Consider the following 13,254-nt stretch of genomic DNA (forward strand, 5'->3'; position numbering starts at 1 on the left):
TAACCCAATGCACAGAGTGCAACCTAGCAAATACTCATTTTTTAGAAGAGGATATGGAGAAAACAGAGTGTATATAAGACTTTCCTTGGTCTGAAGGTTCAGAAGGAGCCCACCAAGTCCACAATCCAGAGAAGAATCACTGATGAACCACTTTTACTAACTTTGTTGGAACTCAGATCCACATGCTTTCATCCCATTAGACGCCTGTAGACCAGTCCTGCAGCAGCTTCCCAATGTTACATTCCAGACCCGTAAGCAGGAGTAGAGTCAGGAATAATAGAAATAGGGATGCATTAAATGTGCAGTCCTAGCAACAGTGACCATTAGTGTTTATTTTATACCCTTTATTTGTTTTCTTGTTTAAACTCCTTTAGGGTCCCTGTGCCCTAACCAGCAAGTCTTGCTATAATATTTAATTGGGAGAAAGAAACTGAGAAAAGTTTACCCATTTACATAGTACATCTTTGACAGTAAAGGACATAAAATTCATGATTTGTCTCTAGAAACTATGAGAGATGGCAATCTATAATTTTTCCAAGGCATGCAGTTGGTTTGGGCAGACTGCAAGGCTGGCTGAGAGAGTAAATTCCTGAGTGGGAGAGTGAATGAGTGGGAATCCAAGCTGAAGACCCAGCTTCCATATCCGGCATGGCTTATGCCATCTTTACCGGGCCATCTGAAGCAATGAAATCATTGTTTCTTTAAGAAAATTGACCTTTCCAAGAAGGTCAACTTGTAGCACTCTTGGAAGAGTGATCTATTCTAAATAGCAATGGCTCTTCACCAAGAGAGAAGTTCAGGATCAATTCAAGAGTAAAATCTCACAGACTCACATTGACTGGTTCAGCTCCATGATGTGAAAGGTTCTATCACACTTGCTGTATGGAAATGAGAAAAACAGTCTGCAACTCTCTTAGTAAGAACTCCAACTGGGCAAAAAACTGTTCATTTAGTGAGAGAAAACACTTCAGCATAATGCTAAAGTGGTAGTTACCCTGAGCTTTGAGGAATATAGGGTATACTTAGGATTCAGAGAGGAGATGCAATTCTGAAGAAAGCCAGGAGCTATGCATTTGTGAAGTAACTCACGGCAAAGGAACTGGTGCACCCACTGAGCCTACCTTTACCAGGGCAAAAATGGCTCAAGAATTTTAAATCACATTTTTCTGTGCATAATGTCATTTGCATGGGAAGTGGCATCAGCTGTCCTGATGAGTTAGACCCCAAATCATAATTCACTGTCTTTACCAGGTTTGTTTACAGATGTGCTTCAAGGCCTACAGAATTTATTTTAGTAGCAGGAGTTAATAGTCTTATAAATGCTAAGTTTGGCATTCTCTTCTTTATATGGTTGTTAAAATTCTGAAGGGACAGCAGTTTAAAAATATTTTTATTATTCTTATTAATAGCTAACATTTATTGAGTGCTTACCACATGTCAGACAAGGTGCTGAGTGTTTCACACGCATCATATCACATGATCTACACCACAACCTCATGGAGTGGGTAATACCATTACCCTCATTTTGCAGACTGAGGCGGAGAGAAGTCTTGCCCAGGATCATACAGCTGGCAAGTGGAGAGGGCGAGATCTGAACCAAGGTTTCTGTGACTTCAAAGCTGTTCTTAACCACTGTGCATGTTGGCTCTTTTAAAGGAGAATTCATCTTCTAAATAACACTTGGACATTTGTATGTTTGTGGGTTCTAAAAATCTTGGAAAGCATTCCTCACATAAAAATCTATCCTGTTCCTGAGGACCTAACCTGAAGTTTGCGTCACTTCATTATATATATATCCATTGGGGGTTAAAGAAAATTTCTTATCCCTTTTAAACCTTAAGCCATGATTATCTCTGTATACTCACAAATCTTTCTGATGATGGTTTGATGGGTGAGAAATAGAAAATAGGAGATAAACCCATGTAGGTGATACTGAACACTTGCTCCCTTAAGCCCTGAGAAAATACATATACCGTTATGCAGGAAGCCATTATTTTACACAGCTCCCTTGGTACCTCAAAAGAGTAGTTAACCTAAATATCAATGCATAGCTCTTAACTCTAAAAATGATAGTCATTCATGATATTATTGAGATGATTTTTTAAAAAATCTGTCCAAGGGCAAGGACTACTGGAACAAGTTGAAGTGGAAGTGTGAAAAAGAGACCACTAAATTTTTTTGAAATGCCAATAATTTCTCTTGTTTAGAAAACAGCTCTCAGCTTAGAATTCACAGATACATTTCATTTTCAATAACTCTATAGTTTGGCTTTCTGATTCCGTAGGCCAGTGTAGAGCCTGAGATCAACTTCTTGAAATATTTGCCTGGTAATACTAGGGGTCACCCGCCTTGGAATGCTTAGCATAGAGGTCTTTTTCATATGCCAACCACTCCAACATTGGAAAAGCTGAGTTTTGCAGGGTATCAACTACATTTTCACGTTTTCCAGCACACATTGTCCAGAAGCACTTGTCTTTGGCATTTTCCATAAGGGGCAAGAATCAATGAGACCCACTTGATAGGACAGTGGCTTTTATTAACCAAGCCTTCTCAGCATTCTTTTTCATGAGGGGAGCGTATGCTGAGATTTCCCCTATCTCCCCCATTCATGTACAGACCCCTTCATATAAATGATGTTCATTTAATATACTGTAGGCCCTGTTCTAATGTTAGACTCTTAGAATAAGAGCTGAGCTACGGTGAGATGTTTTGCATTCATTGGACATCCAGTAATAGAAAAATAGCCACAAAAGGAGAACATGTTTATTACATTACACCTTTTCTTATTCCACTAAGAATTTGAGGCAGGTATTTTGCAATAGATTTTCAAATGCATCTTCAGTTGACTATATGTTTCCAATGTTTTTGTCTGATTGATTAGAAAACCACGGAGGCAGGGATGTACTTGAATTGCTATTCGTATGGCTAAGACACAATAAACAGCCTCCTCTAAATTCCTGACTCATGCCATGCTCTGCTAGGCACAGAAGACAGTGACCGATTAACAGACAATACGTGGAACACAGAATTTTCTTGGTTTTTAAATTCAGATGTGTTTTATTCAGCTGATGAGAAGAGGGAACTGATAGAATTTATATTATTTGGGCCAAAATGTTGCTTTGAGTGTTTTTTGCCTGAATCATCCAATTGTTTTCTCTAGTGGACTTGGCCAGTGGAAGGCAGTATGTATAATGGGTATCAGAAATACCTGGGTTCAAATCTCATCTCTGCCACTTTCTGGTCGTGTGACCCTGGGTAAATTATTCAACCTCTTGGATTCACATTTTTCTCATCTGCAAAGTGAGGATAACAATACTTACCTTGAAGAATTGTTGCAGGAATGACAGGAGAGAGTACATGTAAAATGCCAGGCTCATATTAGGAGTTCAGTAAGAAAGGCAGTTGTTACTGTCAGTTGCTTAACCTCTGGAGGGCTTGCTTGCAGGCAGCCTTTGTGTTTTTCTCTGCCTGCCCAATTATAGCAGTGACTTCTTAGGGAAAAGCCTGTATCTCTTCCATTAGATGGGGTGGGGGATTCTGTTCTTGGCAGGGACTTTATGTGCTCTGTGTTCCTCCATTACCTACAGAGGAACTCTGCGAATACTATATTAACTGGTTTTAAAAAGGCTTTCTCCACCTCAGGTTTCAAACCAGAGCCCAGAATGGAAATACTGCTTAGCAGCCATCAGAATTAAAAGCTTGAGATACACAGTAACAAAAATATTTAATACTGCATAGGGAGAAGACATAAATTAAGACCATGAAACATGCTTTGAGGTCAGCTCTTTTCAAGGACTGATTTTGGTGACCTTCTTATTTGTTTTATCATGCATCCTACTCTGCCTGAAGGGTCTCCTTTTGGATCTAAATGTCTGGGTTTGCTGTTTATGCTGACCCTGGGACTCTTCTTCCCAAATTCTCTAAAGAGGTGCTGATAGAGAGAGGCTGGCTGAGCAATGCAGTGATGAGCAGGAAGGCCTCAGAGGTGATGCTGAGGTATGCCCACCTGTTATGCTGCCTCCTGAGTGACAGGCTGGGCACGCCCACTGCCACGCCCCCACCCAGTGCAAAGACATTAACCACAGTCAGTGACATTCAGTCTCTCTGTTTTTCCTCTTTCCACTTCTCCCTCGGCTCAGGGAACCCTCTGAGAGAACTCTGAACCTAGAAGTGTGGGAGAAATATCCTGGAAAATACTTGTTTCATTTCACTTTTTGTTTGTTTGTTTCCAACTGAGAAAGGTTAGAAATAGCTTCTTTACCTGAAAACTTTCCCTCTGTTCTTAGACTGTGGGAGAGGAGGGAAGAGAGGATAACCAGGTTGGGGGAGCTATCTTGGCCAACCTATTTGAAAGCTTGCTGCTCACGCAGTGGTAAATGCTTTCCCTAGTGGGTGCTCTCTGTGCTCTCCTGACCTGGGTCTCTGTGTCCCCATGCTGAGTCACTCTAGGAACCCCTCCCTCTGGAATCACAGAAAGTGAACACCAAATTGGAAACATGTCTGCTTCTCTCTACCACTGCATGTCTTTTCATGAAAACGCCTCATAAATTTGAAGGTGTATTTCAAGCTTTTCTTCACCTTTTCCACAGGTCTCTAAACTGCTGAGTTTTGGGGAAAACCCTGAAGGACTTCTTATCCCCTTCCTACTCCCCACTTCCTACCCCCTGGATTTTCCTTCTCTTTCCTTTCACAGACCAAAGCTCCTGACCTTCGCAACCAAACAAAGCTGCCAGTTCTTCAGCTCACAACCTTCACCAGTTCTGCAAGTCAGCCTGAATTCACTGTCTGACGCCTTCTTGAATCTCAAGGTTCTGAGAAGTGGATCACCCTGTTCTCTGCTGGGCACCTGCTTGTCCCTCACCCTTGGTACATGCAGAGGGTGGACCCCAGCAAATATCTGATAATCTTGTTTCTTTCTGGTCTTTAAAAAATAATCTATTAGGTTTTTGTTAAATTTATTATGTCTTATTGTAAGACATAACACAAGAACTGAAAAAACCACCACCCATTACTTACATTTTGGTGTATTTTCTTGATATATACATATATGCACATACATATATATGTACGTATGTATAGGTAGATAAGCACACATACAAACACATATGTGCACATACATATTCCCCCTTCATGTTTTTTTTCTATTTTTTTTTTTCCAAGACAGAGTCTGGAAACTGTTTCCAGGAGTTTGCTCCGTTGCTCTGTTGCCTAGGCTGGAGTGCAGTGGTGTGATCTTGACTCACTGCAACCTCCACCTCCCTGGTTCAAGCAATTCTCCTGCCTCAGTCTCCTGAGTAGCTGGGATTACAGGCATGCACTACCACATCTGGCTAATTTTTTGTATTTTTAGTAGAGGTGGGATTTCACCATGTTGGCCAGGTGAAACCACCTGCCTCAGCCTCCCAAAGTGCTAGGATTATAGGTGTGAGCCACCATGCCCAGCCATCCCCTTCATGTTTGACAGCAAAACTGGTCTTTCATATTGAGAGAGAACAGGAAGTAGGAACAAAAATAACTCCAGGATACAGCTCAGATAAGCCCTGTATTGTGCCAGCAACCGTCATGAGCTTTTGGAGGACCTGATTTACTAGTTTATGTCACTGGCCTGATGACCAGACAAAATATCCACGTCCTTGCCCCTTAAACCACATAGATGAATACTTCTTAGAGAGTATATGGGAAACACACTGAGGAACACACACAAATTCATAAATATACGCAAACCAGAGATATATACATAAAACATAGCATTCAAGTTATTTTTGTGCACTTTCTGTGCAAACCTACTTCTACCTCAGTGTGCTGCAGTAGCAATCCTAATCCTAACACACAGTACCAATCCTCAGCCTGTCTTCCTGGATCTTGTAACTCAGTGGTTGAGATTGTTTCCATGAGAAACAACAGCAAACCAGAAAGAGATACTGTCTCACAAAGTGCTGAGGGATGGGATTCCAGTAATCATTCTAACAATGAAGGCGTGTTCCAGCAATACTTTCCTGAGGTCAGAAATGTACCTATCAGGACAGATAAATAATTCTGGAGACACAGTGATGCAGTATAGTTTGGTAGATGAAAGTGATTGTGAGATCATTGTATGTTACTGAAGCTGATCTCATACACATTGGAAAACACACATTGGAGGAGACGTTTGTAGACTGCCTGAGACCCAGGGGAGAGGCAGGGGCAGAGGTAAGGAGCCTGCTCATTGGAGGCTCTAGGTCCTAGAAAGCTCTATGTGGTTTGGGAGCCATGCTCTTCCTCTAGAAACTCCCAGGAACAGACCTTGCCTATTACACAGAATATGGAGGAGGCTGAGGAATGTACTATCATGGCAGTCCTCCAATGGAAGTCACCTGAGCAAGAGGATAGAGAGTGAACGAGGGCCATGGTGTCTACAGACAAAGCTGTGGACAGAGTCTGAGGAAGGAGTAGATCAAGGATATGGTATAGGATGAATTTAGTTTCAGTTCTGTCAAGTAGTATCCAAGAGGTCATCCAAACAGTTATGTCACAGACAGTTGGAAATACAGTGCTGGATATCAGCGTGAAAGGCAAGGGCTAGGAATTGAGAATGTTCAACTTGTTAAGAGTACAGCTTTATGCTAAGCAATGTGGCAAGTACCAAGTAAATTCAGGGCAATGTATGCCCTGAATGTTAAAGAATAATGTTTGACTAGGGGTAGGGGAGAGGAGAGGGGCAATATTAGTGTAGGTGGCTCTGTGGGGATGGCAGGCAGGGCATGGATTAATGGGGAGAGCAGTGGGCATTTCCACATATGAAAATTTCCAGAAATGAAGAAGGCACAAGTCAGGCTGGCAGTGAAGATGGGCAGTACATAATTAGACAGTCAGTTGGCATTTCAAGAGATGGAAGCAGCAGGAGCAACACGTGACATGGGGCAGGGCAGTCAATGACCATTATTGACCATGTTCCAGGGGCTGAGCAGTAAAGAAACAGGCATCATGAAGACCAAGATGTGATTGTCAAGGAACTCACAATGTAACATGGGAGAAGTACATACAAGCAATCAATTAACTGATAAGTGCAGTCAGGCTGAAACATAATGATCAATATTCAACCATTTTGGGTTGACAAAAGGGGCAGTTTCATATGATTCAGTCGAATGTAGGTGCATTAAAGTGTGGGTGGGAAAACTGCATAAATGCCTTTGGAGATGGGCCTGTACTTATATCCTAAGTAACTGTGCTACGGAAGGCTTTTAACAGACAAATGAAATACTGAAAAAATGTTTCAGTGAGATGAACCTGTTGCCAGTAAAAAGGATAAAATGCAGCACAAAATCCCAGAGAGCAGGGAGGCCATTTAAGAGGCTACTGAAATAATTTAATTCAAGAGTAACCAGGGTCTGCCCAGGGCAGGGTGGCAGAAACTTTGAGAAATCATGCTCAGACTTGTCAGCAGACTGACTGTCAGAGAATGTGCCAAAAATGAATCCAGAGATACAAACCTGGGTATCTGGGAAAATGACGTTGATTTTGCCTGAAATAGGGAAGTCAAATTAGGTTCATAGTTTGAGAGAAAAGGAAATATACTGACACCAAGAATCAAAAACAGCAAGGCATCAAACTGGAAATGTCTAGCAAAAGTACTGCCAATTTCGTCACCATTGGGCCTTATATTTGCCTGCTGATCTTCTGGTTCTTCAGCAGAACAGAGCGTGCATAAGGGTGAGGACTGGCCTGTTTTGTTTCCCTGCTGGGGGTCTACCCTAGAACAGTACTTAGCACCTAGTAGGTACTCAGAAAAAAATACAGCGAATGAATGGGTAAGTGCATATGAAATTGGCATTAGAAGTAAAATCACTTCAGAGACACACTCTTGGAATTCTGATCATAGACATCAGAAGTGAGGCACCAAAAACTATTGTTGAAGGTGGGGGCAGTTCTAAACAAAGAAGATTCAGCAGAAGTTCAAGCACAGTTCTCATTGGGAGCATGAGATAACAAATAAGCATTAGATGGCAGAGGAAAAGGAGGTGCTTGACAATATGAGAAGGAGAAAAGGTATTGAGTTGATACACTGAAGGCAGAAACAAAGGACAAGATCCAGAGGCTTGTGGATGGGCTAATAATAGACTGTTTTGGAGGCTAGAGAATGAAAGAATAAAAACAATGATGTATCAAGGTGAAGATAAACGTAGTTCTATAACCATCTGCTAAAAAACAACAACGAAAAAAACCTTCAGTGTTTTTTTCTGTGTGCTACTCAATGAAGTCTAAATTCCTTTGAATGGTGTTCAGCATCTGCCATGATGTGACCCAGCCAATCATTCCAGTTTTACGTCCCAACCCTTAACTCACAAACCCTGAACTTCAACCAGGCATACTGACTCTTCATATTACCCCAAACTTATGCATATTCTCCTTTCTTCCTTACCCCTCGCTCTTGCTGTCTGGTCTATATGGAATGACCTTCCTACTTGCTTCCAACACTAATCCTGCCTAGATAAATTCTACCAACTCGATAAAGTCTAATGTGGAACTTTCTCTGATCTTCCCAAACTGGAAGCTTTGGTTTTCTTAATTACGTTTGGTCCCAGTTTCTAGATCTCTCGCTCTCTGTTGCCCACAATGCCAGACACATCACATTGTGCTTGTTTGTGCTGGTGTAGTACAAAATATAAGCGATGACCTCAGAACACACCCAGCCATATAGCACTCCTGATAGCTTCACTAAATAGAACCACACTATTGGAGTTAGTTCCTACATCAAGTTTTGCTTTCATAGCTTTTCTGTATCCTCCACTGCTAACAACAGTTCAGCCTCTGTGGCCATCCATGTACTTACAGAGAAGTAACTTTCTCGTCTTCCAAAATCCTTTGGGTTGAGTAACTAGATGACAAAGATCATAAGGATTACGTATAAAATTAATTGCAAGGCTTTCCTGTGAGCAACAGATGTTTAGTTTTGCTAGTTTCTTCCTAGATTTTGGCTGTTTGTCAGACATCTAAGATACAAAGCCAACAAATTTAACATCTTTTTTCTAGCATATTTCATGACTGCATCTCTATTACCTGCATATAATGTATAGAGTGAAATGTAATAAACATAAATTTTTAAAAGTCAACTTATTCCTTCATTAAAACAGAGGCATACTTAAGGATTAACATAAACTTGCCTTATATACTAAGTTTCGATGTTGGTACATTGTTCTATGGAGAAATGAATGGCGAACTGTACCTTAAAATACTAAATGTGTTGGGAGCAGTGGCTCATGCCTGTAATCCCAGCACTTGGGGAGCCCAAAATGGGTGGATCACTTGAGGTCAGAGTTTCAGACCAGCCTGACCGATATCATGAAACCCAGTCTCTACTAAAAATACAAAAATTAGCCAGGGAAGGTGATGTGCATCTGTAATCCCAGCTGCTCTGGGGGCTGAGGCAGGAGAATTGCTCGAACCTGAGAGGTGGAGGTTGCAGTGAGCCGAGATTGCACCACTGCACTTCCAACTTGGGTGAAAGAACAAGACTCTGTCTCAAAAAAAAATAAAATAAAATAAAAAATTTAAAAAAAATGTGAGGTATCACATCACATGAGTCTCTAACTTACCACCATGTTGTCTTCAGGATATCAAATTATTTATGTTTATCAAGACACAATAAGGAGAATGAAAAGACTTGCCACAAGGTGAAACATATTACATATATGACCAACATGAGTCTAATATCCAGAATATATGAACTTCTAAAAATGAATAAGAAAAGCCAAACAACCCACTGTACACACAGGTAAAAACTTGAACTAGAGACATTATAAAAGAGAAAATCCAAAGGCCCAATACAAATATGAAAAGATGTTCAACCTGATTAGTAAACACGAATTAAAGCTATAAGTAGATATCAATACACACCCACCAGATCTGTAGAATTTTTGAAGTCTAACAACACAAAGTAGTGGTGAGGATCTAGAGCAATGGAAAAGTTTATATATATTGGCAGAAATGTAAACTTGGTAACAGCACTTTGAGAAATAGTTGACATCTTCATGTAAAGTTGAAAATATATACATATATCCTATCACCTAACAATTTTACTTTTAGTTTTACACCCTAGAAAAATTCAAGTACACATGCACAGGGATAGGTATACCAGAATATCCATAACAGCACTGTTCACAATTTCCCCAAACATTGCATGTACAGAAGGGATAAACTGTGGTATACTCATACAATGGAATACTACATAATGATGGAAATGAATGAACTATACACATCAGCATGAATAAATCCCATAAAAGTAAGTGTTGAGCAACACAAGCGAGACACAAAAAAATATACGTAGAATGATTCTAGTCATATAAAAAGAGCCACATTGAGATGAACTTGTTTAGGTATACCTGCATAGAAGGTAAAATTATAGAGAAAAGTAAAGACACTATTATGCATGCAAGGAGAGTGGTCACCTCCAGGGTTGTGACCAGGGAGGGGCACAAAGGGGGATTCTGAAAAGCCAGAAATGTTCTATTTCATGACCTGCATGGTTTTTACATGTATGTTCACTTTATCATTACCCTTTAAATTGTTCAGTTCTGTTTGTGCATTTTTGCATATATATTTTGCATTTTGAAAAATTTAGAAAGTTCGACATAAATCAGATGTTTAGGAATATATTTTATCTATAGAAATAAGATGATAAGTAACATTTAATCAGATTGGTCCACAACTTTCATTTAGGAAATCTAAGTATGGTACATTTCAATAAAAATAATATAGAATAAATATTTTGGGGCCAACATTGATACAAAGAAGTAAAAACAGAAAGGAAGATGAACTTCAAGGCCAAGCTCAAATTTTGCTTCTGAAATAAAAGTCTTCTCTAGTTCCCAGGCTAAATTTATCTTTCAAAGTAAGTATGCTTCTGGTATAAAATGTAACATATTGGGTGGTAAGTGTGTATCTCATCTGGCACATTTATCTTTGTAACTTCTCTGATGGCTAGCACAACAACTGGCTTAAAGGAAGTGCTAAGTACAACTGTCTCACTTCATAAATACATATAACATGTACAGAGCCACCCTATCATCATATACTATCACATATTATCAATTGGGGTGCGAACTCAGAAGACTGGGCAAAACCAGAAGTTGTCTGATATACTCTGAACCTACGCAGTATCTGGTCATCAGTGGACACAGTGAAATTTTGTTGAATAAAACAATAAATTCAGTGTACCAATATACTTGAAATAATTTTCTATTCTGCCTCATTTCATTCTTTGGTGTTAACAGAGCTTTCTGTTTGGGCATGTATCAGTGGTAGTTCCTAGTAGTTTGCCCTCCAAATAACAACAAATTTCGTGGTTTGGACTTCATATTCCCGTTGGCAGTACTGCCTTAAATTTAAACGTCTGAGAATATATTCTAGAAGGTTTTTTCTTTTGAGATTTTTAAAGAATATTTTAATAAATACCATAAACATTCCGCTTTAAGAGCCTGTGTGGAAAAAGGCCTAAGAATTGTGACTGTTCTCATTTTGGGGGTGGTGGGATGAAGTGGGGTCGGGAGGTAAATAAGTTATAGATTTTGGGTTCCATGATTTGAAGTCCCTCTCTTTAACAAACTACACCCACTCCATATGCCTTCAAATCCTTTAATATGAAGAATTTTTCTTTTCTCAAACAATAATCTGAAATATCTCAAAATTGAGCACATTCAGGCTAATAGCACAGCAGAGAAAGATCTGACCAGAAAACCAAAGTGCTGTGTGTGTTTTCCTCATCACCGTGTCCTCTGTATCTACAATAGTGCCTGGCACATGGTAGAACCACAAAAAATGCCTGATGAATTAATTAGTAAACAAGATAAAAAGACAACCTATGTAAAAATCCCAAGTAAAGGAAAAGATAATGAATTTTTAATACCTTCTGTTGCTCACTAAGTCAATCTGTTTTCCACATGCAAATGAGGAACAGCAAATAGTAAATGAAACTTTAAAAACTCTATTCTTGCAGAAAGGACCCTAGCTAGCAGGAGACGGTACAGACACAGCAAAAGATAGAGCCTGGGTTTTCCTCCAGCACATCCTAACATTCAGAGAGGTGTATGAGTCCTTGCAGTTGCCACAGGGCAGAGAGCAATGTATATAGGAGCATTCACAAAGCATTCCTTAGCCAGGATCAGCAATCAGCAGGGGTCATGCAGAAAGCATCTCTCCTGAAATTCTAGTTAATGTGTACAACTCTCTGCAATTAGCAATTTCAAAAAGAACTAACTAGAGTCTTTAAAGAAAGAAAAGACTACCTGAACATTCTGAACATGTAAGACTCATTTTTTTTTTTTTTTTAGACAGAGTCTGGCTCTGTTGCCCAGACTAGAGTGCAGTGGCGTGATCTAGACTCACTGCAACCTCTGCCTCCCAGGTTCAAGTGATTCTCCTGCCTCAGCCTCCTGAGTAGCTGAGACTACAGGCATGTGCCCCCATGCCCGGTGCATTTTTTGTATTTTTAGTAAAGATGGGGTTTCACTGTGTTAGCCGTGATGGTCTCAATCTCCTGACCTCGTGATCTGCCCCCCTTCATCCTCCCAAAGTTCTGGAATTACAGGCATGAGCCACTGCAGCTGGCTAAGACTCAATTTTAAGTTCCTACAAATGGGAGAGACTGAAAACAAACAGCCAGCCGGATATGAAAACATGAGTGATCAACACAACCAGGGCCATATCTGCATGGGACATGGCGGGAGAAGAATGGGAAGGCTGATTAGTAGTAGGGCAAGGGTCTGGTTGAAAATAGGAGTGGACATCTGTCCTGGTCTGATCTATATGGTTCTGCATCTTCTTCTAGCAGTTTTCTCCCCAAAAGAAGACCTCTCAAGCCTAAGGCAGCCTGCCTGCTTAACTGGCATCTGCTACTGACTACTCCAGGAAGAAGCCCTGAGCCAAATGTTACATCCTGACTGTTTCACAAGGATTTTCAAACTTGTTTCTCTTGACAAAGCCAGCTTTCTAGCAACAGGGAAGATCTCACCTAGCACACCTGTGTATTCACCCACTCCCATCATCCATCCACCACATTGGTTGTAGCAGACAGGTTGGCAGTAGTCACCAGAAATAATGAAGTGACACTGAACTGTCAAGTAGGTGAAACCCAAGCAAGAATTTTCAATCCAAGCTCATGATCACAAAAAGAGTTACATTTCCCTACTTGGATGCTCAAAAAGATCTTTCCAAGAATTCTGTTATGGCCACAGACGACATTGTTATTATATACCATAGCACACAGGGTAAAGGGAGCTC

The 13,254-nt window shown here is 40.3% G+C and overlaps 1 protein-coding gene across 44 annotated transcripts in view; it reads right to left on the reverse strand.

Annotated features, from left to right (window-relative positions):
* The window catches only part of KALRN (kalirin RhoGEF kinase), a 659,576-nt gene that overhangs the window by 209,851 nt on the left and 436,471 nt on the right, over positions 1-13,254 (reverse strand). The gene's annotated exons all lie outside the window — the stretch shown is intronic.

The sequence above is a fragment of the Callithrix jacchus genome, chromosome 15 (genome assembly GCF_049354715.1).
Source record: "Callithrix jacchus isolate 240 chromosome 15, calJac240_pri, whole genome shotgun sequence".
NCBI classification, from domain to species: domain Eukaryota; kingdom Metazoa; phylum Chordata; class Mammalia; order Primates; family Cebidae; genus Callithrix; species Callithrix jacchus.